The 17,485-nt window shown below is 40.7% G+C and overlaps 1 protein-coding gene across 1 annotated transcript in view; it reads right to left on the bottom strand.

Moving 5' to 3' along the window:
- The window catches only part of GRIK2 (glutamate ionotropic receptor kainate type subunit 2), a 1,085,136-nt gene that overhangs the window by 788,158 nt on the left and 279,493 nt on the right, over nucleotides 1–17,485 (bottom strand). The gene's annotated exons all lie outside the window — the stretch shown is intronic.

Genomic DNA, 17,485 nt, shown 5'->3' with positions numbered 1-17,485 from the left:
GGACTCTAAATGTAAAAAGGATTTGCAGACATATTGATCTCCACTGAGAAAATACCAGTGCATGGTCTACTTTGCCATAATAAGTCATATCAACAGAATACTGTACAATTTAATGACATATAAATAAACACATAATAAATACTTAAGTCTTATATTTTGGAATATCCACTTTTGGTGTTAGATATATCAAAATATTGTTCATACTGTTAGAAATGTTGGTTTCATGTTGTCTTAATAAATCTTGGCTAATAAATGTCTCAATAAATTCTATTAAATTAGGCTACTTTCACACTTGCATTTTTGCCTAATCCGGCAGGGATCAGCAAAAACGCTTCCGTTACTGATAATACAACCATCTGCGTCTGTTATGAACGGATCCGGTTGTATTATCTTTAACATAGCAATGATGGATCTGTCATGAACACTATTGAAAGTCTATTGGTGAAGGACCCATTTTCTATTGTGTCTGAAAAACAGATCCGGCACAATTGACTTACATTGTGTGTCATGCCAGATCCGTTTTGCTCCGCATCCCATGACGGAAAGAAAACCACAGATTGCTACGGTAGGGGAACGCAACCAAACAGAACAGAATGTATTTTGGAGCATTCTGTTCTGTTCAGTTCAGTTTTGTCCCGAGTGACAATGAATGGGGACAAAGCGGAAGCATTTTTTTCTGGTATTGAGATTCTCTGCCGGAAAAGTAAAAAACCAGTGTGAAAGTAGCTTTACATATTGTCTCAATACATTTTATGTGTCACTTTACCAGGTAAACTACTATCTACTAATTATCTCCCAAAATTATTCCATTAAAAACTTTTTTACAGACAGTATACCTGAATGTGATAAAAAAATTTACATAAGTAAATTTGGTTTGAAAGGGTGAAATATTATTATAGGAGATGTTTCATGTCCTAAAAAGTAAATTATATATTGCTGTCTTTTTTCAAAAGAGACTATCTACAGTAGATAAAAGGGAATTCAAGAAAATAGATGGACTTGACAGCGAATCTCTCATGTGAAAGTGTGTATGTAGTCTTTGAAGTCGCTAGAAAAATGCACAGGACAGATGGAGAATGAGACACAGTTTGATCTGTGAGTGTTGATGTAGATTTAGTACATGCTATTACTCCTGCTGGCACACTGCAGCATGCATGCATAATTTGTTAGTAGGACAAATTCCCATTCAAAAGATTTTGGCATATCTAACCTGGGTGGAGCTGGCATTTTAAAAGAATCGTTATAGTGCACCTCTGGGTGCAATAATGGATTCATCACATCTGCAAGCATAGTGAAATAACTTATCTTCGCTAGAATTTGTTCTAAGAGAACAGGAACAATTCACATTTTATACAATGTCATCAAGGGTGCAAGATTCCCCCAACAGATGGTGAAAGGAGTCAGTAAACACAGCATAGTAGTGACACATTTCTAATATGGTTATAAAGAAAGCTGGTGTGCAGGATACAGTGAAATTTGCATGATTTCTGTATATATTCATTTTACAACATTGAAGAATTAAATTCAACGTAGCATGCCACAGCCAATTTTGTGAATACATTGACATTTCTAACTGCAATTATGGTCATTATTATATGAATTTTAATAAACATATGTGATAATTTTCTGTACTGCACTGTTGCATTCACACTAGCAAATTATGGGTTTGGTTCAAGGCATTTTTTTCTTCTGGAAGTGCTAAGCAGGGAGAGCTCTAAGTATATATAGAACCATAGGGAAAGTGTCACAGTGGGTCCTTTTGTATACAGCATAATGCATTTTATTCCAGTTTGCTATAGCTCTTCAAAATTTCATAGGGCATCTACTGTATATGTTATATGGGTATATCCTCATGTGAAGTTGGTGAAGTGTAGTCCCTTGAAAGTACTGGAAAAAGTTATCATTGTAATTGTTATTGCTACCAGTGTTGAGCATATAGAAATCAAACTAATTGACTTTGATCTGAATTTCTGGAAAAATTTGATTTGCTGAGGAGCTGGATTTCCTCGCACTTTGTGGTAATCAATTTTCCCTGAAATGATAGTTAAAAAAAATAAAAAAAATACATACAGATGCAGCAGAGCTAAACTTGATGGTTAATGCATCAAGTAAAACATGGCACAAAAAGGTTAACTAACTCTTTCAATATATGTTAATGGCTTTTGTCACTAGATGGCACAAGATAACTCTGTGACATACGTAATCAGAGCTATCAGAGTCAATTTTAGCTCGGCTACATCTGTACTGCCTCATCTATTTGTGCTTGAACAGGCCATCGCAGACATCTTGACTGAAGAAACCACATAAAATCTTGTGCTGGGTGATATATTATGTCACCACATAAGCGCACTGGCCAGAAGCGCTGGCATCATCAGTAGAGACGAGCAAATCGAGGCTGACGAAATGGAATTTGTTTTTTTTCTAAAATGGTGGCTGCACTTGTGAGGACATGGAAAAAGGAACTCTGGGAAGGCGGGATCACCCATATTGACATCGGCAGCCAGGCCTGTGATGTCACAGCCCTATAAATAGCCTCAGCCATCTTAGATTCTGCCATTCACCAGTGTATTTAGTGCAGGGAGAGATGTGTCTGCAGGTGCTAGGGACAGTGATAGAAAAAATGTCTAGGGAAAGATAATTCAAGGTGTAGGGAAAGGATAGGAAGGAATAATTCCACTGCATTTCTGTTGAACAGGGTTCATTCGGGGAGGTTACAGCCTGGGTCATTGGAACATTTGTATTAGACCTTGCAGCACTGACTGGGGATCCAAATTACCATTATACAGCTCTGTAATTCCAGCAAACTGTTCTTATTAGGGTGCACGTGGTGAATAATACAGGCATTAACAGGGTTTATTACAAGGCAATATTTCTACGTTTTATTTACCATTGTGTGGTGCACTTATCTGTAGTAAAGGCTTTTGTGGAGTGTTTTAACAGAAAAAATATATTATATTTGCCACTCTGCAGTGCAGTTATTTATTTTAAAACTTTTTGTGACGTGTATTAGAACAAAAAGAAAACATACATTTGCCGCTCTGTGGTGCAGTTATTTCTTGTACAGCCTTTGGTGACGTGTTTCAGTTGAAAAAGAAAAAATACATTTGCCGCTTAGCGGTGCAGTTATTTCTTATTAAGCCTTTTTTAAAGTGTATTTGCACAAAATATAAAAAATAATTTGCCGCTCTGCAGTGCAGGAATATGTAGTAAAGGCTTTTGTGGGTGTTTTAGCGGAAAAAGAAAAAATATATTTGCCGCTCTGCGGTGCAGTTATTTCTTTTAAAGAATTTTGTGACGTGTATTAGCGCAAAAAGAAAAAATACATTTGCCGCTCTGCAGTGCAGTAATCTGTAGTAAAGGCTTTTGTGGGGTGTTTTAGCTGAAAAAGGAAAAATATATTTTCCGATCTGCAGTGCAGTTATTCCTTTTAAAGCCTTTTGTGACCCGTGTTAGATTAAAAAAATATATTTCTATTTGCACAAAAAGAAAAAACTATTTACCGTTCTGCGGTGCAGGAATATGTAGTAAAGGCTCTTGTGAGGTGTTTTAGCGGAAAAAGAAAAAAATTATTTGTTGCTCTGCATTGCAGTTATTTCTTTTAAAGCCTTTTGTAACGTGTATTAGTGTAAAAAGAAAAAATACATTTGCTGCTCTGCAGTGCAGTTATTTCTTGTACAGCCTTTTTTTTACATATTTTATCTCAAAAAGAAAAAATACATTTTCCGCTTAGCAGTGTAGTTATTTCTTGTACAGCCTTTTTTGACGTGTATTAGCGTAAAAAGAAAAAAATACATTTGCCGCTCTGCTGTGCACTTATTTCTTGCACAGCATTTTGTGACGTGTATTTGCACAGGGTTTTTTTCAAAGTTTTTTTTTTGCCTTCTTCTGGATCAACTTACAGGATAACAGGCCTAACTGGATGGACAAATGTCTTTTTTCAGCCTTAAATACTATGTTACTATGTAAAAAGAAAAAATATATTTGCCGCTCTACGGTGCAGTTATTTCTTGTTAAGCCTTTTGTGACGTGTATTAGGACAAAAATAAAAAATAAATTTGCCGCTCTGCAGTGCAGTTATTTCTTGTACAGCCTTTTTTTATGTGTTTTAGCTGAAAAAGAAAAAATACATTTGCCGCTTAACGGTGCAGTTATTTCTTGTTAAGCCTTTTGTGACGTGTATTTGCACAAAATGAAACAATACAGTTGCCGCTCTGCAGTGCAGTAATATGTAGTAAAGGCTATTGTGGGGTGTTTTAGCGGTAAAAGAAAAAATGTATTTGCCGCTCTGCGTTGTAGTTATTTCTTTTAAAGCCTTTTGTGACGTGTATTAGTGTAAAAAGAAAAAATACATTTGCCGCTCTGCGGTGCAGTAATCTGTAGTAAAGGCTTGGAGGAGACATCCTCAACTTACTCCGATAGGAGGGCAAGTAGTGATGAGGAGAGTGGCGTGGAAGCTGGTGTAGCAAGCAGTCAGACTCCTCAACCAGAGATGGTTGAGAAGAACATCAGTGATGTTCAGACAGTACTCGATGATGATGATGTAGCTGATTGCACTTGGGAGCCGGGTGAAAAAGGGGACTCATCATCATCGGAAGAAAAGGGTGGCAGCTTGTCCTTGAGCCAGCGGCGGAGCCAGCAAGTCGCTAGCATGGCCGGGAGTCAGCAGGGTGGCAGCAGTGGAAGGTCAGAAGCCAAACGTGCCCGGGGTAGACCTCCCGATTCGCGGAGGCAGGGGCGTTAGCAGTCAGTCAGTGCATAGTGCTAAAGGTATAATCACCTACTCAGCGGTGTGGCAGTTTTTTCTTAAGCCACCGGAGGAGGTGAACATGGCCATATGTAGAATCTGTGGGCAGAAGGTGAAACGTGGCCAGGGTGCCAATGTTGGCACTAAGGCCCTGCGTCAACATATGCAGCATCGCTATAAAGTGGCCTGGGAGAACTATGCTCCAATGTGGTGGTCCAGCCTGCCACAGCAAGCACTGCATCACATAGTGGCACACACCCAGTTTCAGGAAGTCAAGGCTCCACCACATCAGGCGAAGGGAGCTGTCTGTCATTCGCATCATCTGCTGGTTCCAATGCTTCTGCTCCTCCTCTTCCTCATCACGCATTCCGTCAGCAATCAATCACCGAAGCAATTGCCAAGAGACAACAGTATGCATGCGCGCATCCAATAGCACAGAAGCTGAATGTGCTCCTGTTCAAGTGGCTGGTGCTGCAGTCCCTCGCTTTTCAGGTGGTGGACTCTGCACCTTTCAGAGAACTGATGGCTTGTTCCGAGCCGAGGTGGAGACTCCCAAGCTGTCATTTCTTTGCCAAAAAGGCAGTACCAGCCCTGCACAAACATGTAGAACAGAAGGTAGGCCAGTGGTGAGCCTGTCGGTTTCTGCCAAAGTGCATGGCAGCGCCGACGTGTGGAGCTATAACTATGGTCAGGGACAGTACATGTCCTTTACGGCCCACTAGGTGAATGTGGTTCCTGCACAGCCACACCAGCAACTTGGCAAGGTGACGCCGCTTTAGCCTCCACGTTGCCACCCCATTGGTCCAGCGACAATGTCCACCTCTGCCTCCTCATCCTCCACCGTGTCCTCAGCCTCCACTGCAGGGACAATTTACAGTGCCCCTCCAGCATACCACATTTGCAGGGCACAGTGGTGTCACGCGGTTCTGACCCTCATTCGCCTGCGTGAACAGAGTCACACAGGGGAGAAATTTCTCCTTGTCCTTCAGCAAGAAATTAAATCCCGCGACAACTGAAAAGTGGACCCATGGTGACCGACAATGGGAAGAACATTGTGTCAACTCTGCATCAAGGAGGGCTGAGCCATGCGCCCTGCATGGCACACGTGTTCAATCTGGTTGTCAAGCGGTTCCTGAAGTCTTCCACCCATCTGCAAGATATCATAAAAATGGCCAGGGTGTGAAGCACACCCTCCTTGAGCTGCAGCGGCAGAACGGCATCCACCAACATAGGCTCATATGCGACTTTTCCACCCATTGGAATTCCACCCTCCATATGTTGGACCGACTGTATGAACAGAGAAAGGCCATAAATGATTTCCTGATGATCCAAGCGGACAGGAGTACCCCGCTGTGAAACTTTGATATCAGACAGTGGCAACTCATGCGTGAGGATGCCACGTTATTTGTCAGTAGCCAGGACTACAGGATTAACGATGTCATTCCACTCTTTCATGTCCTGGAACAGATGCTGGCAAATCTGTCTGATGACGGGACTAGAGACGTGGTGCCTAGTAGTGATAGACGAACATCTGCCGGGACGGTTCTCGAACGCGATTACGCGAACGCGATTACGCGAACGCGATCAAATGTTCGCGAACCGCAAGTTTGCGGCGGGTCCCATTCATTTTAATGGCAGGCAAACCTGAAAAACCTTCAGCTCATATTTGCAGCCAAGAAATAATTACTAGAAGTGCACAAATAGTCCCACAACATGGACAGTGACATACCAGATGTAGTATTCGAATTTGCGATCTCCATTTATTATTTTTTTCAATGCGAAATATCGGCAATATAATCTTCGCGTACGCGCATGCGCAAATGCACTATACAGTCCCCAAATGCACTATAAAGAAAGTAAATTGGTATATAACACCACGCTTTAATCAGTTTTTTTGGGGGGGGGACTGGTATATCACACCAGTAGAAATTATTTGTTCCAATAACGCTTGTCCCTCTATATACCTGCAGTATCGCAGCAGAACCGCATACAACTGCCGCCCGATACAAATGCACTATAATATACTTTCTAACATAGAAAGTATATTATAACATTGTACAAGGAAGGCAATCCATTAGAATATACATAAAGATAAAACGTAACCTTTAATAATTTTACTATGAGGGTCCATGCACACGTCCGTAAGTGTTTTGCGGATCCGCATTCCGCAATTTGTGGACCGCACATCGCCGACACTATAATAGAAAATGCCTTATCTTGTCTGCAATTGCGGACAAGAATAGGACATGTTCTATTTTTTTTGCGGAAACGGAAGCACAGATGCGGAAGTGCGGATCCGCAAATGCGGATGCGGATGCGGACAGCACATTCCGTCCCCATTGAAAATGAATGGATTTGCACCCGTTCCGCAAAATTGCGGAACGTATTCGGACCCATTTTGCGCTCGTGTGAATGGAAAAGATATCCCTAAAAATGAAAATAAATTAAATTATTAAAGTTAAAGGGGTTCTGCACTTTGTTTTAACTGATGATCTATCCTCTCTTAGGTGACAAACAGCAAACCGCCGCAGATCTATGGCAGAGGATAAGAGACCAGAATAAGCTGTGGCTCTCGCCACTCAACCTAGAACCAGGCATGGTTGTGTCTGATAATGGCCGTAACTTGGTGGCTTTGTAGCTCGGGAAGGTCACACATATCTTATGCCTTGACCACGTCTTTAACTTAGTGGTTCAGTGGTTTCTCAAAACCTACCACAATGTGCCTGAGCTACTGGTGAAGGTGCGCTGCGTGTCTCCATTTCCGCAAGTCATCGAAGCTTCCACCTTTCTGTCAACGCTGCAGCAGTGCTTACAATCGCCAGCTCACCGACTGTTATATGGCGTGAGCACGCGCTGGAACTCAACGTTCCGCATGTTGGCCAGGCTTTGTAAGCAGCAGAGGGCAGTAGTGGAATACCAGCTGCAACATGGTTGTCACCTTTCTAGTCAGCTTCCGCTCTTCACAAATGCGGAGTGGACATGGATGTCTGACCTCTGAGGTTTTAAGAAACTTTGAGGAATCAACACAGATGGTGAGTGGCAATAACGCTATTATCAGCGTCACCATCCCACTTCTGTGTCTACACAAACGCTCGCTGCCCACAATAAAGGCCGACGCTTTGCATGTGGAAGAGGTCGAAATGGGGGAAGACATTACACAGGGTGATAGCCAGACCACCCTCAGTTCATCTTCTCAGCGCTAATTGAATGATGAGGCGGGGGAGGAGGAGCAGGAGACGGTTGCCTCCACTACACAGGGTAGTACCCATGGAAGTTTAATTCCATCTGTTCAGCGTGGATGGGCAGAATAGGATGCAGAGGATTAGGAGATTGAAAATCATCCTTCTGATGACGACAGTGAAGTCTTTCCTGTTGGGACTCTGGCACACATGACTGACTTTATATTAGGCTGCCTTTCCCGTTACCCACGCGTTTTAAGCATTTTGGACAACACCCATTACTGGTTGTTCACCCTTCTCGACCTCCGCTACAAAGAGAACTTCTTATCTCTCATTCCTGTGGTGGAGGAATGAGAGATAAGGGCTGACAACGCTGGCGGCAGAGTATGTAGTTCCTTGGGCAACCGAGGAGGGTAGACGAGGGGAACACATAGCAGTTCCAACAGAGACAGAGCAACACTCTCCAAAGCCTGGGACAGTTTCATGACACCCTGCCAGCACCCTCACCCTGATGCGTGGCCTACTGTCACAAGGAGGGAAAATTTTTGGAAGATGGTGAAGGAGTACATAGCAGACCGTGTCAGCGTCCTCAATGAACCCTCTGTGCCTTGCAACTACTGGATGTCCAAGCTGGACACATGGCACAAACTTGTGCTCTATGCCAGCGTTTTGTCTGAGCGGGAATTTAGTGCTGCTGGGGGCATAGTAACTGATAAGCGCATCCGCCTGTCAACTGAAAATGCTGATAGGTTGACTCTTATAAAAATGAACAAGGCCTGGATTGCCCCTGACTTCTCTACTTCAACAGAGGAAAGCGGTTGAACATAAAGGCACTTTAAATGTGTTTTTTTTATAATGAACTGAATACACTGTATTCCCATGAACCCCTTCCACCACAAAAAAGGGTATATGGTTCAATCTTCCTTTTCTCATTCTCCTCCTCTTCCATCATATCAACATACTTATTAGTCTTCCCTCGCTCTTAATGTTGTAGAGGATCAGCTCACCTGCAGGCCCTTGCATATAATGTTTTAGAGGGTCAGCTCACCAGTAGCCCTCACCTACAATCTTTTAGAGGGCCAGTTCACCTGCAGACCCTCGCATGTAATGTTTTAGAGGGTCAGATCACCAGCATGCCCTCAACCATAATGATTTAGAGGGTCAGCTCACAGCAGGCCCTCACCTACAATCTTTTAGAGGGCCAGCTCACCTGCAGGCCCTCACATGTAATGTTTTAGAGGGTCAACTCACCAGCAGGCCCTCACCTACAATATTTTAGAGGGCCAGCTCACCTGCAGGCCCTCGCATGTAATGTTTTAGAGGGTAAGCTCACCTGCAGGCCTTCAACCATAATGTTTTAGAGGGTCAGCTCACCAGCAGACCCTCACCTACAATCTTTTAGAGGGCCAGCTTACCTGAAGTTTCTTGCATGTAATGTTTTAGAGGGTCAGCTCACCAGCATGCCCTCACCTACAATCTTTTAGAGGGCCAGTTCACCAGCAGGCCCTCACCTACAATCTTTTAGAGGGCCAGTTCACCAGCAGGCCCTCACCTACAATCTTTTAGAGGGTCAGCTCACCTGTAGGCACTTGCATATAATGTTTTAGAGGGTCAGCTCACCATCAGGCTCTCACCCATAATGTTTTACAGGGTCAGCTCACCAGCAGGCCCTCTCCCATCATTTTTTCAATGGTTAGCTAAGCAGCAGGCACTCGCCCATAATTATTTCAATGGTCAACTCAGCAGCAGGCCCTCACCCATAATTTTTTTGATGCTCAGATCAGTAGCAGGCACTCGCCCCTAATGTTTTAGAGAGTCAGCTCTGCAGCAGACACTCACCCCTATGTTTTAGATGGTCAGCTCAGCAGCAGGCCCTCACCCGTAATGTTTTAGAGGGTCACCAGCAGGCCCTTGCTCCTAGTGTTTTTGAGGGTCACCAGCAGACCATCAATCATAATTTTTCAAGGGTGTATGATGCCCTCCTTTATGTGTAATAAAGGTTGTATTGGAGTGCAGGTTCCTTGTATTTTTTGGCAGCCCTTTCACTTAGTGAATTGGCTTTATGAGTGTAGGAGTCCCACTACCTGAACAATTGTACCACAATATGAATGAGGTCCTCCATTATGTGATATACAGGTTGTATTGGAGTGCCTTTTCCGTGTAATTTTTTTTGCAGCACTTGCACTTTTTATACAAGTAAATATACATGAAAGAATGTTTTCTAACAGTTTTTCCTCTAAAATCAATTTTATCTTCGGTTTGGTGAGTATTATTGTCAGTCTGTAAAATTGCCGTACTACTCGGACAACATCATTCCCAGAAGTGACCTGGGAGTCCAAGATGCATCCAGACATCCTCCCTATAAAATTCCCGAACCATTTCAGTGGTGTTTCCATCAATTTCTTACCTTTTCTTATGAACCAGACACCCTCCCCTCTTCAGAGCAGGGGGCGCCTGGTTTAATGCTCAGGTTCTCCCATTGACTTCCATTGTGCTCGGGTGCTTGGTAGAGCACCCAAGCATACCGAGGTGTTCGACCTGAGGACCCGAACATCCGAGCACTTTGGTGCTCGATCAACACTTATTAGGGCTTGATTCTCAAACTGCGGTGAATAAGCTATGTAATTTAACTATTAGGGTATCCACCTTGTTAAATAAATAAACAATTTTATTGTGCCTTGATTCTCAAATTGGGAAAATAACCTGTCTAATTCTACTGTTATTGGAGTGTACACCTACCTGTCACAGTAATTGTTTCACTACCAGAATGGGCTAGCTATGCATCTTGCTTAAATGCACAGTGATATACACTGAGATACACTCTTCCTGCAGTCAGAAATTTAACTGATTTTACAAGGTTCAAGATAAAATAATTCGCAAAAAGGCAATTTTTTTTTTTTAATTTGGCAAAGTGTCCGAATCTAATTTTGGAAAACTTCGATGATCTCTACTTTGTAGAAACTTTGAAACAGGTTTTCAAGAAAGGATCCACTGCTCTTGTAATGTCCTAAAATAGCTGTCTTGTGTATCTAACTGCTCTATCAGTGACAAAAATGTTCTATCATGTAAGTGGTTGAGCTCAGAATGGCATCTCTGCTTGGGGCCTTATATAGTGCCTAAGAGAAAAGTCAAGGTCCTCCCTGATTGGCTATGAGTCTTGGCAAGGCATTATGGGCCAGCCCACGGGCCAGAGTCCTACCCAGGGTCATGCAATCCTCTGTCTTCATATCCTCTGCTCTTTTTTCCTGACTAAAGTACTTAATGTATTGCGTAAAATGGTGGAAGCCATTTTGCGCAATTTGTCTGATTCAAATAGCCAAAACTTCAGCTTCATTTGGAAGTAGAATTTTTTGGAAATTAATAACAAATGCAAATAATTTAATATCAACTAAAGGTAAGAGCAAAGAATGACGAGAATGGTGGGATTTTAGATCTTTTCACAATACTTTATTTCCAAATATTCACTTGTATTGTGCTGTTCAAGGAATATATCTCTACTTGTTCTTACTTGGGCAATTATTGATACAATAATGGATTAAAAATTTGAATATGGCCTACTTTCTAGTTATTATACAACAGGGTTGTTGTAAAAATGTTTAAAGAAATTTCTGAACTTGATAAAGTGATAAATCTGTCAAGTTAACTACAATACACAGACCTTTTCTAATTCTTCTTGTATTCAACGGCAGCTCACATCAATAACTTCACAAGCACTTTCTACTGCTCCTTGTGATCCTCTCCTTTGGGACTTATTCTATTTAGTGCATTTAAATAATTAGACTTAATATTTTCCCTCAACAATTATTTGTTTACATCTTTATGCTTTCAACTTTAGGATAAAAGCTGTGTGGCTGAAATATACTTTTTATTTCAAACTTAATTAAACCAAACTTTAAAAGACCCTTAGGGAATACCTCAGAGAAAGTTAGAGGAAGGACATTTAAAAGAGGGGAAAAAAATATTACATTTATTTTTACAGAATGCAATTAAAAATGTATTTATAACTTGATTAAAAGTTTTCAATTATTATAGCACATATGTTTAAAATTTCATATTAAAATTCATGTTTTCATTTATGAAAGAGTAAAGTGAGAATTAAGAGTTACCATATTTTTACTTTGCAATATACAGTCAGGTCCATAAATATTGGGACATTGACACAATTCTAACATTTTTGGCTCTATACACCACCACAATGGATTTGAAATGAAATGAACAAGATGTGCTTTAACTGCAGACTGTCAGCTTTAATTTGAGGGTATTTACATCCAAATCAGGTGAACGGTGTAGGAATTACAACCGTTTGCATATGTGCCTCCCACTTGTTAAGGAACCAAAAGTAATGGGACAGAATAATAATCATAAATCAAACCTTCACTTTTTAATACTTGGTTGCAAATCCTTTGCAGTCAATTACAGCCTGAAGTCTGGAATGCATAAACATCCCCAGACGCTGGGTTTAATCTCTGGTGATGCTCTTCCAGGCCTCTACTGCAACTGTCTTCAGTTCCTGCTTGTTTTTGGGGCATTTTCCCTTTTTGTCTTCAGCAAGTGAAATGCATGCTCAATCGGATTCAGGTCAGCTGATTAACTTGGCCATTGCATAACATTCCACTTATTTCTCGTAAAAAAACCTCTTTGGTTGCTTTTGCAGTATGCTTTGGGTCATTGTCCATCTGCACTGTGAAGCGCCGTCCAATGAGTTCTGAAGCATTTTGCTGAATAGGAGCAGATAATATTGCCCGAAACACTTAAGAATTCATCCTGCTGTTTTTTGTCAGCAGTCACATCATCAATAAATACAAGAGAATCAGTTCCATTTGCAGCTATTCATGCCCACGCCATGACACTACCACCACCATGCTTTACTGATAAGGTGGTATGCTTAGGATCATGAGCACTTCATTTCCTTCTCCATACTCTTCTCTTCCCATCACTCTGGTACAAGTTGATCTTGGTCTCATCTGTCCATAGGATGTTGTTCCAGAACTGTGAAGGCTTTTTTAGAGTCATTTGGCAAACTCTAATCTGGCCTTCCTGTTTTTGAGGCTCACCAATGGTTTACATCTTGTGGTGAATCCTCTGTATTCACTCTGGTGAAGTCTTCTCTTGATTGTTGACTTTGACACACATACACCTACCTCCTGGAGAGTGTTCTTGAACTGGTCAACTGTTATAAAAGGTGTTTTCTTTACCAGGGAAAGAATTCTTCGGTCATCCACTACAGTTGTTTTCCGTTGTCTTCTGGGTCTTTTGGTGTTGCTGAGCTCATCGGTGCATTCCTTCTTTTTAAGAATGTTCCAAACAGTTGTTTTGGCCACGCCTAATGTTTTTGCTATCTCTCTGATGGGTTTGTTTTGTTTTTTCAGTCTAATGATGGCTTGCTTCACTGATAGTGACAGCTCTTTGGATTTCATCTTGTGAGTTGACAACAACAGATTCCAAATGCAAATAGCACACTTGAAATTAACTCTGGACCTTTTATCTGCTCATTGTAATTGGGATAATGAGGGAATAACACACACCTGGCCATTGAACAACTGAAAAGCCAATTGCCCCATTACTTTTGGTTCCTTAACAAGTGGAAGGCACATATGCAAACTGTTGTAATTCCTACACCGTTCACCTCATTTGGATGTAAATGCTCTCAAATTAAAACCGACAGTCTGTAGTTAAAGCACATCTTGTTTGTTTCATTTCAAATCCAATGTGGTGGTGTATAGAGCCAAAAATGTTAGAATTGTGTTAATGTCCCAATATTTATGGACCTGACTGTATGTATATATATATATATATATATATATATATATACATATTATGCTTAATGATATACAGTTGTTAGATCCATGACTAGTGAATTTGAGTTTTGCATTAAAACATCATGCAAGCTGTGGAGCATCTATAATGCACCATATTGTGGAGATATTCTCCCTTGATAAGGCATCCAGAGAATATAAAACTTTTTTGTCAAACGGAAAAAAAATGCCTATATTCCGCCATAACAAATTGGAGGCTTATGGAGTTATAGTAGAATAGGTCACCATGCACCTATAAGGGTGTCATATTGTAGCTCCCGATAAGTACATGGATCCTAAGGATCTTTGATTATGTACTGTTTCCACCATTGAAGTATTTTGAGGAATATATAGCAAGAGATTAACTCTTTTCATTAAAAAAGGTACATACCACTATTAGATGAGCAAATCAAATCCCATGAAGTGGAATTTGATCTGAATTTCAGGATAAATTCGATTGACCTAGAAGCCAAATTTCCTTGTGCTTCATGTCAGAGAATCGATTTAGCCTGAAATAGTATATAATTTTTTTTTGCAAACTTATCTCCTCTATTTGCTCACGACTGGCCGCCAGCCTTCATCTTGCTTGAAGATCTCGGTCGAAATCCTGTGCGACACGAGAGTACATCATCACGGCTGCCGCCGGGATGGCGTCATATTTCACCACACCAGCTGACGTTATCTCACGCCACACAGGACTTCGGCTGAGATATTCAAGCAAGATGGCGGCCGGACAGTGGCGAGCAAATGGAGGCGGTGTTTGATTAGATTATTTTTTATTGTTAATTTTACACTCAGATGTGGCAATCATGTATGAATGCTGCATCTAATGGGTACAATGATGGGGCGAAGCTAGCACAGCTCCCTGTCATTGCACCCGCTACTTACAAAGAAATGCACTTCGTGACAAAGTAATTCGTCAGAAAGCTAATTTTTTTGTTAAATTCGGCAAATAAGTCGAATCGAACTTTTAAGAAGTTTGCTCATCTCTAACCACTACTTATTGCATTGATTTAAGTAACAGAAGAGTAGTACAAAGTTCTTTGGCAGAAATTATTCAATAGCTTCCACAGAGAAATTAATCATTCTATTCTACTAATGAAAATCGATGCCAAATATATTTTATATTTTTGTTACAATCAACTCTAATGGCTATAATTACAATGTATGTTTCCATATTTAAATTTACAAAAAAATATTTTAAAAAATGTGGACAGTAAATAGGGAGGGTTGGACTGGCCCACCGGAGTATCAACAGCAACTTAAAAATAGACAAATCGCCAGGACCGGATGGCATACACCCCCGTATCCTAAGGGAATTAAGCAATGTCATAGCCAGACCCTTATTTCTGATATTTGCAGATTCTATACTGACAGGGAATGTCCCACAGGATTGGCGCATGGCAAATGTGGTGCCAATATTCAAAAAGGGTCCAAAAACAGAGCCTGGAAACTATAGGCCGGTAAGTTTAACATCTGTTGTGGGTAAACTGTTTGAAGGTTTTCTGAGAGATGCTATGTTAGAGCATCTTAACGGAAATAAGCAAATATTGCCATATCAGCATGGCTTCGTGAGGGATCGGTCATGTTAAACTAATTTAATCAGTTTCTATGAGGAGGTAAGTTCTAGACTTGACAGCGGCGAATCAATGGATGTCGTGTATCTGGACTTCTCCAAAGCATTTGACACTGTACCACATAAAAGGTTAGTATATAAAATGAGAATGCTCGGACTGGGAGAAAACATCTGTAAGCGGGTAAGTAACTGGCTCAATGATAGAAAACAGAGGGTGGTTATTAACGGTACATACTCAGATTGGGTCACTGTCACTAGTGGAGTACCTCAGGGGTCAGTATTGGGCCCTATTCTCTTCAATGTATTTATTCATGATCTTGTAGAAGGCTTGCATAGTAAAATATCAATTTTCGCAGAAGACACTAAACTGTGTAAAGTAATTAACACTGAAGAGGACAGTATACTACTACAGAGGGATCTGGATAGATTGCAGGCTTGGGCAGATAAGTGGCAGATGAGGTTTAACACTGACAAATGTAAAGTTATGCACATGGGAAGGAATAATGCAAGTCACCCGGACATACTAAATGGTAAAACACTCGGTAACACTGACATGGAAAAGGATCTAGGAATTTTAATAAACTGCAAACTAAGCTGCAAAAAACAGTGTCAGGCAGCTGCTGCCAAGGCCAATAAGATAATGGGTTGCATCAAAAGGGGCATAGAAGCCCGTGATGAACACATATTCCTACTACTTTACAAATCATAAGTCAGACCACACATGGAGTACTGTGTACAGTTCTGGGCTCCAGTGAACAAGGCAGACATAGCAAAGCTGGAGAGGGTCCAGAGGAGGGCAACTAAAGTAATAACTGGAATGGGGCAAATACAGTACCCTGAAAGATTATCAAAATTAGGGTTAACGTTAGAAAAAAGACGACTGAGGGGAGATCAAATTACTATGTATAAATATATCAGGGGTCAGTACAGAGATCTATCCCATCATCTATTTATCCCCAGGACTGTGACTGTGACGAGGAGACATCCTTTGCGTCTGGAGGAAAGAAGGTTTGTACATAAACATAGAAAATGATTCTTTACGGTAAGAGCAGTGAGACTATGGAACTCTCTGCCTAAGGAGGTGGTGATGGTGAGTACAATAAAGGAATTCAAGAGGGGCCTGGATGTATTTCTGGAGTGTAATAATATTACAGGATATAGCTACTAAAGAGGGGTCGTTGATCCAGGGAGTTATTCTGATTGCCTGATTGGAGTCGGGAAGGAATTTTTTATTCCCCTAAAGTGAGGAAAATTGGCTTTTGTTTTTTTTTGCCTTCCTCTGGATCAACTTGCAGGATAACAGGCCGAACTGGATGGACAGATGTCTTTTTTCGGCCTTATGTACTATGTTACTATGTTACTATGTTACTATCTGAAGCAATAAAGAGTATACAAACTACAGCAGATGAAACCCCTAATTAGAGGTGACAGGTGTTAATTATAACATTTGCAGTGCAATTTAAAGTTGACATTGTTTTTTTCTATAGGCAGATTGTGCATCCACTAATTTCTTCTTGTGAGCTCAGGGAACCTCAGTACAATGTTGATAAATGTAGATAAATGTAAATGTAAAAAGAGGGAATTACACACAAATAAAACTGTTTTATGTTATTGAAACATATGAGGTGAAAACATCAATGTGGATATTCAAAACATCAGTGAGGATCCTAGTTATATACTCTCTGCCATCAAAGGGTAACACAACTCCAGTTAATTCAATGACTTTTCCAATTACTTGGCCTTGAGTTGTGAACATCTTCAATAAGTCTTGAAGGGGTTTGGATGCATTAGAGTCATCAACAGGGATCTACATTTTCTTCAAGTGGGGCTCAAAGTGTTTATAATGTACAATTCCCCTTTCTTTTTTAAGTACAAGAAATAAAATGGAAAATGAAAAATGTGTTGAGCATCTTTGTTTTTAGATAAATTAAAATCTGCACAAAACAAAAACATCCAGAGTCTGTTCAAAGTAGAACATAACTTCTCCCTTCTGCTACTCTTGTGTTAAGAAAGTATTTAAACAGAAGCTAAAAGATACAAAAGAGAAGCAATCTAATTTTTATTCCTCATATACAAATCATTTTCAGAACCCTGCACACCGTGTAATTATGGGTATCCTGTCATAGACGCCTACATATTACATAAGCATACATAATTGGGAATGACAGATATTCAAGCAGTAAATAGTTAT

Source organism: Bufo bufo, chromosome 4 (assembly GCF_905171765.1).
Source record: "Bufo bufo chromosome 4, aBufBuf1.1, whole genome shotgun sequence".
NCBI lineage: Eukaryota > Metazoa > Chordata > Amphibia > Anura > Bufonidae > Bufo > Bufo bufo.
The sequence above is the reverse complement of the archived record's forward strand: the minus strand, read 5'-3'. Positions and strand labels throughout refer to the sequence as shown.